Source organism: Rutilus rutilus (assembly GCF_951802725.1).
Source record: "Rutilus rutilus genome assembly, chromosome: 15".
In the NCBI taxonomy this organism is placed as follows: domain Eukaryota; kingdom Metazoa; phylum Chordata; class Actinopteri; order Cypriniformes; family Leuciscidae; genus Rutilus; species Rutilus rutilus.
Window position 1 is genome coordinate 37,627,070 of NC_140220.1, and position 14,883 is coordinate 37,641,952.

The 14,883-nt window shown below is 37.0% G+C and overlaps 1 protein-coding gene across 3 annotated transcripts in view; it reads left to right on the forward strand.

Annotated features, from left to right (window-relative positions):
* Positions 1-14,883, forward strand: part of LOC311304832 (uncharacterized protein) — a 42,497-nt gene that overhangs the window by 9,738 nt on the left and 17,876 nt on the right. The gene's annotated exons all lie outside the window — the stretch shown is intronic.

The window sequence follows — 14,883 nt, forward strand, 5'->3', positions numbered from 1 at the left end:
AAATACCTTTTCTTCACAAAAAGAGTACATACTTTTATGGCGTAGTGTAACTTAGGCGAATTGGGACGCAGCATATGGCTTTACACGATTACGATCGCTCTGATTGGTTTTAGGTAGAGATGCACCGATTACAATTTTCTAGGCCAATTCCGATTTCCGATTTTTCATTGAGTTTGACCTGCCGATACCGATTTTAGCCGATTCCGATTTCATTTTTTCTAACCACTTTACAGCACACACAAATATTTATTTTCTATTTTTTCTTTAATAGAACATTTTACATTTTGCATAGAACATGGATAATTTTTTTAACAGATAATCGCTATAAAATAGAACTATATAAATTACTCCTGGTGTGGGAAATACACACACACACACACACACACATATATATATATATATATATATATAGCCTTGCAGTATAAAGATATTTCTATAATTTCTGGCTAGTTTACTTTATTTAATTTTTATAATCATAACCATACTTGCAACCAAAAGTGAATAATGAAAACAAGTTTAAATCTTCTACAAATATTTTTGAGTCTTCGTTTTCTTTTCTGACATACTGGAGTTCTTGTTAAAGGGACATTAAGTAGGATTTTCTCCCATCTAGCGGTGAAATTGTATTTTGCATTCAAACGAATAGCGCTCTACAGCGCCTCGCTTTTTAAAGTGCGTGTTGCATCTACGGTAGCCGTTATGTACCAAAAAGCTAAGCTTCTAATAGCATTTCATCGAGTTTTCCTTCGGGTGAACTGGTTTGTTATTTCAAACAAACTGCAACTTGACACAACAAACAAACAAAACTTATTGTTTGATCAAACAAAACTTACAACCTTGTTTTTAGGACCTTCTCTACTTTACTCAATAGCTGCTATTCATCAAAGAGCCTGTTTAACTTTTAACTATAAATGTTATACTGTCTATAAACTAATAAAGTTCACAACCAAGCAATGAAAAGCTTGTAATTAAGACCGTAACATTGACTTACCTGTCGAGAAGAAAACAGGAAACTTCAGCGTCTCTTTTGAAAGCTTTCTCCTGCATTAGCTATCCCGACATTAACCCTTGTTTTTTGTAATCTCCGATCACGTTTCCTTTTATGGTCTATTATGGACTTTTTCGACGACGAGGACTCCTTATCCTGTTACTCAGCATATGTATGAATGAACGGTGTATAAATAACCGTGCAGTGCATCCTTTTAAACTTGTCTGGGCCGTGACCAGCGCCTCTCACTGCTCCTCCGCTTCTGCTGGCTTCAGTCACGTGACGCTGGCTCTGAACGAAACGCGTTGGCCTAGTACTTTTTGTCCCTCTCTGCTATTATAGTTTTTCAAGATGGCGGAACTACATGGAAGCCTCCGTGGACCTACCCGTCCCATGTATATAAAAATAAAAAATTCTTCGTTTACGAGGATAAGTCAGATCATTGGCATAGGTATTTGTACACCATTGAGGACATATTTATGATTAAAAATATTGCTTTTAGATAATAAAATACCTAAAAAGCTACATATTGTCCCTTTAAAACACACTAGACATTATTCTGTGCATTTTGAGCACTTTTTGTGTGAATTAATTTTTAGTTTGTCCATCAAAAGTGTGCTTTCACTTTAATTGAGCGTGAGCAGCGTAGCAAAAATAGACCCGCGCCGAAACCCCGCTTCACTGCTGCTCACACGACGCTCCTGCTTGACGCTCACCCACTGCTCCTGCTGCCGGTGTGAATGCACTTATTGATTAACATGCACACCAAAAAAATACGCGCTGCTCACATTTGCTGCTCAAATTCACGAGGTTTCCTACATGTGTGTTCCGTGTGCACGTGTGATGCTGATGTTGCGCGATGTTAATCATGCGGCGCCCGAGTGCATTTGACCGGCATAAAATCGGCATATGTCCGACTGATCACGTGAAAATCGGCCAATTCCGGTCACCAGCCGATCAATCGGTGCATCTAGGTCTATCCAATTGCGCCCAGAGGCATTTGAGCGACGTCCGTTGGTGACGCCCCTTTGGAAAGGAGTTATTAATGAAGCTTTGCCAGACCATTGCTGCGTTCCAGTCCACTTTTAGACACGCACTTGTGAACTTCCCTAAGCACTTCCCCTCGGGGGAATCCCCGCCGCCATTTTGAAGTGCGTTCCACTTCGTGAAGTGGACGAGGGAAGTGTACATGGACAGACCCTTGTTCCCTCGATTTTGACAGAGGGAGCGAGTCTACTTCAAATGTACACTTCAGGCACCTATATGTCCCACAATGCAGTACAATTGTGACGTCACCACAGATCTCGTCTAATCACCACCACAACAGACAACTCTATGATATATTAATTATAATTTTTTTATTTATTTAAAACAACCCACATATAAACATTTGGATGCTGCATTACACAAATTCTTAAAGGAAAAAATAAATAAATAATAAATCAACTCAACACAGCTGATTCCAAGTGATCAAGAGTTTAGCACGTTCCAGTTCAGCCCACCGCAGTTTCCGCCAGTAGTGGGCACTCGTGCAACGTAAGCAATGACGTACATCCGAGTGAACAACCGTCGGTGTATGAATGAGTGAGTGAATGGGTGAATGTGAGGCAATGTAAAGCGCTTTGGTGACCATAGGTCTGTGAAAGCGCTATATAAATGCAGTCCATTTACCATTTACCATTTACCAACAAGACGGAGGGAAGTTAGCGAGTGAAGGGCATGACAATTTTGGACTGGAATGCAGCCCATAACTCAGTTACTACTGAGAATGGTCTGGTTTTAACCAGGCTAGGTGATCCTATCTGTCATATACAATTTATGACAGTTTAAAAAGTATGAAATTATTTAAATAAAAATGGGACAAATAATGAAATAATAAGTTAGTCACAATTTAAGTAGTAAATAAATAAAATAATAAATAAAATCATCCCATCCATGCAAAATTGTCAAAAACGTGACTACTGGTTTAGAATGTTTTTATTATCTATATTTATAAATAAATAAAATAATCAGATGTAAAATAATCAGATAAAATGTTTTCTGTTGCTAGTTCACATACTCGATCCCACTTCCCATGTTGTGTCATGTTGAAATAATCAGTTCCAAGCTCTTGACACATTTTTCACAGGGTTCGTGTATGGGTGTCCCTTAGGCCGGCGACACACTGGCTGTGTGGCGTGAGCGTTTTTATTTCGGCTCCCATTTTAATAGGTTAGAGCTTGCACACTGCCTGCGAGCCGCGCGGAAAACGCGTGCATGCTAGAAATATAACCGCGACATGCAAGCGTGTTGGAAGCGTTTCCAGGCTAAATAAATGGGAAAAGATGTTTGTATGTCATTTTGACATGAATACATATTAATAAATGACATTTTGATGTTTGAAAGTTTAGGTTTTGACATAAATGCAGATATAAATGTAATTAAAAAAATATTATCGATTTTCAAATATTGCACCTCTCAATACAGAACGAAATATTCTGTAGCCTATTTTGCCAATACTGCCGACGTTGTCTTTGCTGCTATATATTTATGTTTAACATGAAGTATAGGCCTTCCACAACTCTCTCCCCATATGTCGAATATATCACCAATGAGGCTTATCATATGTCACCTAGCAGCAGCAGCGCCGCGTCAGACACGTTTCTGGTGTGCAGAGACATAGAAAACGCGACGCAGCAGACATGCCATACTCACACCACGCAGCCAGTGTGTCACCGGCCTTATTTCGCCTCACTGAAGGTGGCAGTCATGGCATGGATTTTTTACATTGTTTTAATATATTCCTTGAGGTTCACTTACACTAGGGGTGCCAAACTCAGTTCCCTAGAGCACAGGTCTTCAAACCCTGGGTCCCCAGAATGATTTAAGGAAAATGGAGTTACATTTAAAATAAAATAAAAATTGTTTTCATAAAATCACAGTATAAAAGGAATAAATATGCTAAATATATTTGACTTAAATAATTAACAGACTAATAACACAAAATAAACTGTGTGACAGTCTGCTGCTGAGTTTGGGTTATTTTTGTGAGGCGCTCCACAAACAAGTTGAAGGAAAGGAAACCCAGACGACAGAAAGCGCATCCTGTTTGTTTTATTTATTTTACAAAAGCACAATGTTCTGTTTTATTGTGAGTGTACACAAATAAAAGTAAATACTTAGCAGTTTCGAACAATCCTACTCTTATCTGTATGACCAAAATGACGGAGTATATTTTTATGTTGATCACACCGGCGCCTCACGTGTGACCGGTCTTCGTTTAGCTTTACTTTGTGTGGGATGAACGAGACCGGGCCACACAAACTTCATACATGTTTGAATAAGACTAAAGTCCATTAAAGAACAAAATGACCTTTTAGTACAATAAACAAAACTCATATCAAGCCTTTGAGACTGAGCTTCAGCACAACTCACCTCTCTTAAGTCACGCTTATCGCGAACTGAAGGAGAGCAACCAGAACCGAAACATAAGTATTAAAGGAGCCACGCGCCATATTTATCAATACTGAAAAATCACCATAAACCCATAGAAACATGACATCTCAAATAAAAGAAATCAACATTAAAATAATAAATTACATTAAATATTAAAAGAATAATATATTCCCAGAATAATAAATGAGTATATAAATATAACAAATGATAATAACAAAGGGAGAGATTTTGAGTGAAATTAATAAATAAATATAACACCTGTTACACTTGCACACAACATATTCCAGCATTGCAAACTTGACATCACAGCCTGTTCATTATCAAAATAAAATGGTCAACCTAACATATAAGAAATTACACTGCTCAGTTTAAATAGTCAGTAATACCATTCGTGCCATTCAGCGTGAGCACCGCTCCACTGTGGTGTTTCCAACCACATTTAGCATTCGAGCTAGTGAAATATGAAGCCTATAATAAATAATAATTTAACATCCAAATACAACGCAAATATGGAAAAATTTGGATTCGAATGACAGAGTAAGGCTACATGAGCCTAACACCAGTTACCTTCAGTTTCACTTTTACCCTCTGGGGTCTGAGCTGTTTTCTGGGTCCTGGAGGTGTTCTGACATGCTCTGACATTTGTGCTTATTTCTGTTACTTGTGACTGTCGCGCTAAACCAGTGAAGGTGTGGCTGTCTTCCGTGTACCCGTCATTTCTTTCTCCTGCATGCCGCCTCCCCTATTGTGCGCGCGCTCAGGCTCAACCAGGTGAATTGAATTGTGGAAATTAGAAGATCGCGCCTAATTCAGTGTTTCAAATACGCGCATTAGTCATTTGACTGGAGTGCGACGGACAAAGAGGTCGGCAGAGGCACAAACTCATTCACTGTGAGGAACTGGGACTTTTTGATTATGACGGGCTATCGGTAAGCTCACGTGGACTCTTGTTTCACACTCTCGTTTGAATCCTTTGTTTGTTTTGTCTGTTTGGTATTTAATGTGGTAAATGTGTTAATGTTCTTTTTCTTTTCTTTTATTTAAAGGTTTTTCACCTGTTACATCTGATCCTACTACATTGCTACATCAACTGATAAAATAAATATTATTCTGAGTGAAATCCCAAGTCTGGTCCTTTTCAAGTGTGGGCACCTCAGTTAAAATACACTTGACAGTGACATTTTCATGGCTAAAGTCTAATTACACTGTATTCAGCACAAACTCTGCTACAATAATATATCAGCAGCATGTATGTAAAAGTTTGTAGTTTTGAGATAATGACATTTTTTGTGTGAGAAAGCTTTATGCGGGAGGTCAATAATATGTATTGTTTTCACACCTGAGAAAGACAAAGAGCCTCCCCTAACGACCCTATTAGGAGCTATCAGGCCCTGTCATTCTTAGCAAACTTGCACAAAGAATGAGGAGATTTAAAAAAGAATGGCTTTTAAATTGTTTGGCTTTATTTACAACACAACATAATCCAAAGGGACACAACAAATGACAAAAAAGCACTTATTGAAAACAATGATCCAAAAACAGAGACCTTTGTGCCATTCCTAAAAATATTGTACATACCTTTCATTTCCAAGGTGTTTGATTTTCACTTTACCATGTTCATGTACAGAGACTCATGTGAATGTTGAAGTCAGCAGGACTCAGCATCTGGGCCCTGAAAAAAAAAAAAAAAGTGAACATACTGATATCAAGAGAAAGGCCTGCACGATTTTGGGAATACATTTTAGATTTTTCTGGTTAAAATTGCTTTTTAAAATTCACAGAATACACACACACACACACAAATGTTTCCAACAATATATAATATAATGAACACCAGGTTTGTAGTGCCTTGTAGGCATAGGCTATGCGCAGTGCTGCATAAAATAATAATAACAATAACCTAGCAGCCTAAATCTTCCAAAAGATTTCAGTAACAACTAAGCTAGAGAAAAATATATTGATTATCATGTTACTTCAAATGTTTTTATTCGTTATCATGATATGAAATGAGATAATAGTAAAAACATGAAGCCGTTTGGTGCGTTTTGCTTTTCAAACGCGATCGCGAACCAAAATATGATACATTCAAACGCGATCATGATCCAAAATATGATACATTCAAACGCGTTCGCGCTCAAATATAAAACATTATGGTTACCGTATACATATCTACGTTTGAGCAGATATCCACAAACACAGTAACAGTAAACACGGGTCTAAATATTATAATATTCACCATATATCTAGCAACAGTTCAACTGCAATGTGAAATTTATGCAACAATAACAAACTAATATGAAAGAATTTCTTACCTTACATCTTTCTTGTCTTCAAATCGTGTTCTTCTTCTGAGGTAAATCCAATGTAAGCTCACGGTGCGCCCTTTCAAACTCGACAAAAAGCAGAGACTTGTGAAGATTGCATGTGAATCTCTTTTGCGCTCGTGGGCGTGGTCAAATTAAAAATAATTAGGAAGCGTTTGAGAAACTGGACATCTTGTTGGTTTTATACAAATTACTTAAACAGAGAATATTTGTTTTCAGTTTGAATCCGATCATTTAAAAGTACACACTTAAATGTTTATAAAGGTATATGGCTCATAAATGTGTGACAAGTATTCGCTGAGTTTTGTTTCAGTTTATAGACGTGCTCAAGAAAAAAAAGTTCACCGTGATGGAGAGGCAGAACGCACACCCTGTTTATTTTCTTTATTTTACAAAAGCACAATGTTTTGATTTGATTGTAAGTGGACACATACAAAAGTAGAAATATCACAGATTCTTTTTTTATATTTCTTTTTTCTGTATGACCATAAATGACGGAGTAATTTAAGTTTATTGTGCTACTATGTGGAGAAAATCCAGCAAAACGCGCGGGCGCGTTTGCCGACCTCAGAGGGTTAAATTATTTTGTTTTAGCTTGTTTGTTATTTACTGATATTTTTTCATTCTTAATTTGCATCCCTATATATATATATATATATATAGCTAGATCAAATTAGTGCAGAATCAACTTTGCGTTGCGATCGAGTCAAGGATCAAGTACATGTGCATCATCAAAAGCGATTGTTAAGAAAAGTGTTTTTTGTGTATCTAGTGGTTTAAAGTAGCCTGGGTTTCCCCATGCTGCCTTGAGTGCAGCGCAATTTATTCACGCTGCTAGGCAGCCTGGATACCATGGACCAGATTTTCCCCTCAAAAAGGGAACCAATCACAGAACTGGGAGGGAGCAGCAAGACGATGATGACGTCTGTGCGACACACCGAAGCAGTTTGTTTATATCTATGGATCCAACATGGCATCAGACGCGAAGTTACCTTCCGATGCAGCCTTAGATAGTGTTCTAAGTAGTTTAGAATGCAAGTTTATTTCGTTTTCTTCCTCGTCGAATTTCTGCCGCTCTACATACGTCATCTGGTATAATTGAAACGATTGGCTATGAGCTACGTGCAGGCACATTTTATAGACATTCGTAGCGCCCAATAAACGGCTCTGGGCATTTGTAAACCACGCCTCAAATATGAGAAAATGAACATGTGGTTCCCAGACCACGTCTCAATGAGAAAGAGGTCTGACGTTAGCCAGGCTAGGTTTAAAGTAGAATAAAGTCAAATGCGCATTTAGTCCCTTTTTATAGTATTTAAGTATTCTTATGTTTGGCTTGACTGGGTATAAAGTGTTTTAATTCTACAATATATGGTGTAAAAACGTCTGAGTGCTGCCCTCTTTTAGGTTGAACGGTGGCTACTGTGTAGTTGACGTGACGTGGCTTTTTCACTGTCACAGAAGATAAAAAATTATTTATTTAACATTTTCATCATTTAGAATACTGTAAATGGTTAAACATTTTCTTGTTTTACATGAATTTGTTGTTTTAATACCCTAGTTTTTTTTTTTTTTTTTACAACTTTGAGCCAAAGCTTCTGACCAAGGCTGTATCTCAATATTAGTTTTACTTGATCTTAGTGCTGGGTTCGATACTATAGATCACACAATACTCTTAGATCGACTACAAAATTATACAGGTGTAAGTGGTGTTCAAGGACAAGCATTAAGCTGGTTTAGATCGTACTTATCTGACCGCTACCATTTTGTCTATTTAAATGGAGAAAAATCGATCATAACTCCAGTAAACTATGGAGTGCTGCAGGGATCTGTGTTAGGCCCTCTGTTATTCTCAATATATATGCTGCCACTTGGAAATATTATAAGGAAACATGGAATTAGTTTCCATTGTTATGCTGATGACACTCAAATCTATATTTCATCACGGCCGGATGAAAACGCTAAATTATCCAAATTGACAGAGTGTGTTAAAGATATAAAAGATTGGATGACGCGCAATTTTCTTTTATTAAATCCAGACAAGACAGAGGTACTAATCATCGGTTCAAAAAACCACCCACAAAACCTCTCACAATACAACTTTAACATAGTAGGATGTCCTGTTACTTGATCCTCTACAGTAAAAGACCTGGGTGTTATATTAGACTGCAACTTGTCTTTTGAAAATCATATTTCATACGTTACAAGAACAGCCTTTTTCCACCTTAGAAACATTGCTAAACTACGTAACATGCTATCAGTTTCTGAAGCAGAAAAGTTAGTTCATGCATTCATGACCTCGAGACTAGATTACTGTAATGCTTTATTAGCTGGTTGTCCTGCATCCTCAATAAACAAGCTACAGTTAGTCCAAAATGCAGCTGCTAGAGTTCTAACTAGATCAAGAAAATATGATCATATAACACCAATTTTATCATCACTACATTGGTTACCTATAAAGTTCTGTATTAATTACAAGGTATTGCTACTGACTTATAAAGCCCTAAACGGCTTAGCTCCAGTCTATTTAACCGATATTCTATCGCCCTATAATCCATCGCGCTCTTTAAGATCACTAAATTCGAGGCTTTTGGTCATACCTAGGATATCCAGATCCACCAAAGGAGGGAGAGCATTTTCACATTTAGCTCCAAAACTCTGGAATAGTCTTCCTGATACTGTTCGTTGCGTAGACTCGCTCTCCCAGTTTAAAACTAGATTAAAGACGCATCTCTTCAGCCAGGCATTCATATAATACTTTTAATCTTACAGTTAAATCTGACCTCTAATTCATAAATGCCAGAGGAGAACTGGCCCCCGACTGAGCCTGGGTTCTCCCAAGGTTTTTTTTCTCCATTAGGTCACCTGATGGAGTTTTTCGGTTCCTTGCCACTGTTGCCTTTGGCTTGCTCAGTTGGGGATATTTGGGGATATTTAATTTAATTAATCAATCAACAATACTATTGATCAGCATTACCAAACGTGGACATTTTCCACTAGAAACAAACATTGATGTATTGTTTTAATTTAATACTGTGAAGCTGCTTTGATACAATCTATGTTGTGAAACGCGCTATATAAATAAACTTGACTTGACTTGACCAAATCTCAAAATCGTCCTATGGTGTGACGGTAGACAAAATTATTTCATAAATATTAACTTTTATAAATAAATAAAATAATGTTTAAAAATCTTAATGAACACTCCTGGCATAATTGTGCAAATGTCTATTTCACTAAGTGGCCATCACTTTTCCTATACATACATTTCTAAAAGTGTAGGAATTTCATAAAGTTTGTCACAGAAAAAAATGTCCTTTGGTGTTATGCAATAACCTGAAATTAAGAATAAGATATGGGCCTGATATGGGCAATATCATGGACAACTACATTTAGTTGAAAGACCCCATTCAAGGTCATGTGACTAAAGACCCCTATGAAGCCCATGAGCAGTGCATATGGTAAGTATTTCTCTCAGAATTGTTCAAATATTTAACTATGTTTTCAGACCACTGAAGTTGTTTATTTGTCCTTTGGTGTGACACCCCTAAATTTCATTTTTTAATTCAAATTTGTATTTTTAACAGCATGACTATGTAATATTATGCAAATGTATCATGCCAATTGCTAATGACAGTTCAGCTAGTATTAGCATGGTTATTAACTGCCACAAAAGCTCAAATGTCCTCTGGTGTGACAGGAAATGTCACAGGAAATGTCCTTTGGTGTGACACTTTGGCCTGTCACACCATAGGACACAGATGTCACACAATAGGACAGGACCTCCTTAAGCTATTAAAACAGATAGATAAAGTTTCAACAAAAAACAAATGTCCTCCTTTATAATTGTTACAATAAACTATATATTTTGACTCAATGCAAAGACTATCTTTGTCCTTTGGTGTGACGTTTTGTCCTATGGTATGACAAACATAAAACAACATAAAAATATACTTATTTTAAAATATCTTTTTAAAAAAGAGTCAAGTTTGGCATTAGGGGAGTTACAATAATATCTCCTCTTAGATAGGTACAATTTCAAACAGTTTTGTAAGGGAAAAGTTTATCAATTTCATCTATTATTAATGGTGAAAATGATTCTAATTAGTACTTTCATGTAAAATAAATATCACTTTAAGAAAATAATGTTTTAATAATGTGAACAATTCTGTCTCAAATATTTTTTTGTTATTTAATATAAATTCTTAGTACTTTTTAAATGTCACACCATAGGACACATTTACAGTACTGTGGAGTGAAAACATGAAAAAAAATATGTGAAGTCATAATGAGAGACCACTACTATTTTCTGAAACTGAAGTTTTCATGCTCCATAAATATATGTATTTTTTCTTAAAAAGTTATGTTTTCCAAAAAAAGTACTTTTTCTTGGCCATTTGTCAACTACCCTACTGCAGTTGAATTTTCCTTTTTGAAGTTGTGGTGCCCTGTGATGTAAGCAGGTACGAGCTCACCACGCCCTTGCCTACAAAGAGAGATTCTGTTAAACTGTAATAAGCCTCGTGTTTTGTTTAAAACTATCGATTCAGTTATTAATGTTCCGCAAACTGTCTGTGTTGATGCCTCCCCGGCTGTCTGTGAAAACTTTCTAAGCTTTTTTATTGATAAAGTCACTTCCACTAGGGCTGTAATTTCACCTTCTGCCTGGGACCCCTCAGTCTCTGTCCTCTGCTCTGCCTGTGACTTTGCGTGTGTTACAGGAGATTGTTGGTCATTTGAAGCCCTCAGGTTCTCCACATGATGCTATCCCTCCTCGACTCTTTAAGGAGGTTTTTCCCACTGTAGGACCATCTGTTCTTGAAGTTGTTAATAGCAGTCTGGGCCCTATCTTGCACCCAGCGCAATTGACTTTGTACACCGACGCATGTTTCATTCCTATTTTGCACCCGCGCAAAGCGTGCTTTTCCCTCCACAGAAGCACGTCGCTAAACTAGGTTCAGCGCAAAAAAGGAGGCGTGTTCCGGCGCAAACAATCCCTGGTGCTATTTTACTGTTCCATAAAACAATTGCGCCACTGGCCAGAAAAAACCTAGTCTAAAGTCAGTGGCGCGTTGCACGTTGTTCATTATGCTATTTTAAGAGCGCATGCTTGACCATAATGTATAGCGTGCACAATGTGCATACACTTTGATTCTCTAATCTACACAGAAGCAGCAGTTTTCATTTTTGCAAATCATATTATTACAAACGATAGATAGATAGATAGATAGATAGATAGATAGATAGATAGATAGACAATTTATTATAAAAGCATACATCTAGCTTACACATTTATCCACATTATTATATACCTGTTTAACCCTTAGAGGTCGGCAATCACGCCGGCGTGATCTGATCGCTTTTTTCCTTATCAGTGCAAAAAGTAATCAAAATACTAATATTAATTTTTATTTTATATGCTTGTGATATACATCAATCGATCCTGTTAAATGTGTATTATTTTTGTGTATACTCACAATAAAAACAAAGTGTTGTGCTTTTCACCAAATTAAGAAAAATAAACATGATGCTTGTTCTGCCTCCTCTCTGTCAGTGAATTCCATTCTGAAACGCGTCCGAAAATGAACTGTAACTCAGCGAATACTTCTCACACAGACACGAGAGATATGTCTTTATGAAGCTTGTATTCTCTTCTTTTAAGTGAAGTAATTAATATAAAAACAAATGTTTTCAACTCATGTAATCCGTTTGAAAGCAAGGAGAGGTACCGTTTTTTCCTTCTGCCTAATTACTGAGGCCGCCCTGCCCCCGGCGCTATTCACATGGTAAATAGTTTAGGTAATCTATGCTTCGCACCCGCCCCCCGATCAATGCCTTGAAAACACGAAGTTTCATCAGATCAGATTCACTGATAGTTCATCGCGTTTAGAGAGGATGGCTCGTTTCTCCGGTAAAGACGCCCTTCAGATGATTCTGGACAGCGAGGAAGAACTCACCTTTTCCTCAGAGGAAGATTGTAACTCAGACGACGAACGGCAGCATTTTCAAGAGCGAATTGATCACGCCGAGTAAACACAGAGTTTTCACGTGAGTAAATACGTGTACTCAAGTGGTCTAGTGGTAGAACATTTGCCAAGCGTGTCAGAGGTTCTGAGTTCGAATCCGCACTCATATATATTTATTTTTTTTGTTTTTTTTTATCGAATCAGATTATGTTTATCAGTGGTTGTATATCAGGCAGAGACATGTTTGTGTGTATTTTGTTTTGTAATTTCACTGGAACGAATAGAGTCTCTACAACGGATTGAAGCGCGCGTCCGAGTGAAGACTGCGCGAGCCTAAAACAAACACAGTATCCGCGTCTGACTGAGGCAATCCACGGCGCAAACCTGTGAACGCTCGAGAAAACACAAGTTTATTCAGATCATTACTTGTTTACACCGTCTCGCAGCGCTGTGAGGAATAATAATAATGGAAAATGTCCCTCAGAAGGTAGATGTAAACAAACTATTAAAAGGTAAATATAATTTTTTTCTTTAAATAATTTTTATTGTGTTTTATTAACAAATTTGGGGAGAGGATAAATATTCCAAAACTGAAAATACAGTATGAGAATTAACTACACAATTACTAGACATGTTTACCTTGGATATTATACAATTTGCAAGCACAATTTGTAAAAAAAAAAAAAAAAAAAAAAATGTATATATAAAAAAATATATAAATACAATTTATATTTGTGTATAAATATATACACATATATATATATATATATGTGTGTGTGTGTATATATATATATATATATATATATATATATATATATATATATATATATATATGTGTATGTATATATATATATATATGTGTGTATATGTGTGTGTGTGTGTGTATATATGAAGAGTTCAGATGCAAAAGCCTCTAAATGCCACCTGAAATTTTCTTCTAGAATGATCATTTTTATGAAGCTTGTATATTTAAGTTAGCTATAGGTGACACACCTGAATGAATGGCTCATTAAGTATGCAGGGGCATCAGGTGTGAACTACTAAATATGCATGATCGTTTACGCCCCATGCCTTTCCAAACTAAAAGTGTTTCACAAAACTTAAATCAATGTATCTTTTTATGTGAATGATTAGGCAGGATGATTTTCACATCATTTTGAAGAAAAAACTCTAGGCGATGACATCCATTAGTCAAAAGTCTTATTGACATATATTTAGTATGTGTTTTGTGGCCTTATTTCAGAAACTTTCATTTTTAGTTTTTTCAATAACCATGCATAAACATTATTCTCTCAAAAATGAAAACATGTACATACATGTGGCTCACATATTATGGTAGTCCTGTTTGTGCTAAATAGAGTGTAATTTTTTTTTGACATTGATATGTTTATAAGCAACTGAAAAAAGCACAAATGTCAGGGCATGTCAGAACATCTCAAGGACCCCAAAAACACCCCAGACCCCAGAGGGTTAACCGAAGCTAATTTGGGTGTGTTTCTCCATCCCCAATGTCACTTCTCTCTCTTTTACGGCCGTGATGAGAGCGTTGCTCTCCTCGGCTGTGAACCCCTCCTGGTGTGCGCCTGGCAAATCCGCCATTATAATAGCAATACGCCAAGGAAAAAGCGCGTCTGCTCTTAAGGGGAATGTGAGATGATGCTCTGATTGGTTTATTTCACGTTACGCCCAAACCACACCTATGAATAATGAAGCTACTTCAGACCAACCCATTTTAGATTTGCGCCTGGCGCAAGAGTCATTTATCCCGCCGGGAAAATAGCAACAGCGCCGAGACCCGCCCACAAAGTTACTTCTGCTTTGCGCTTTGACACTCGCGTTTCAGATCGTTAAAATAGGGCCCTCTGTCCTCAGGTGTGGTCCTTGAAATTTTTAAACATGCAGTAGTGCAACCTCTGCTTAAAAAACCTGGTCTTGATCCTGCAGATCTTGCAAATTTCAGGCCTATCTCCAAACTACGTTTTCTTTCAAAAATCCTTGAAAAGATGAAATCAAATAATGGCTTTTTTGAAAGACCACAATATCGAAGTTTTCCAGTCCGGTTTTAAATCTCTACACAGCACAGAATCGGCTCTTTTTAAAGTTTTTAACTATATCTAATTAGCTACCGATTCTGGAGACTATGTTGTTCTTGTGCTTCTTGATTTAACTG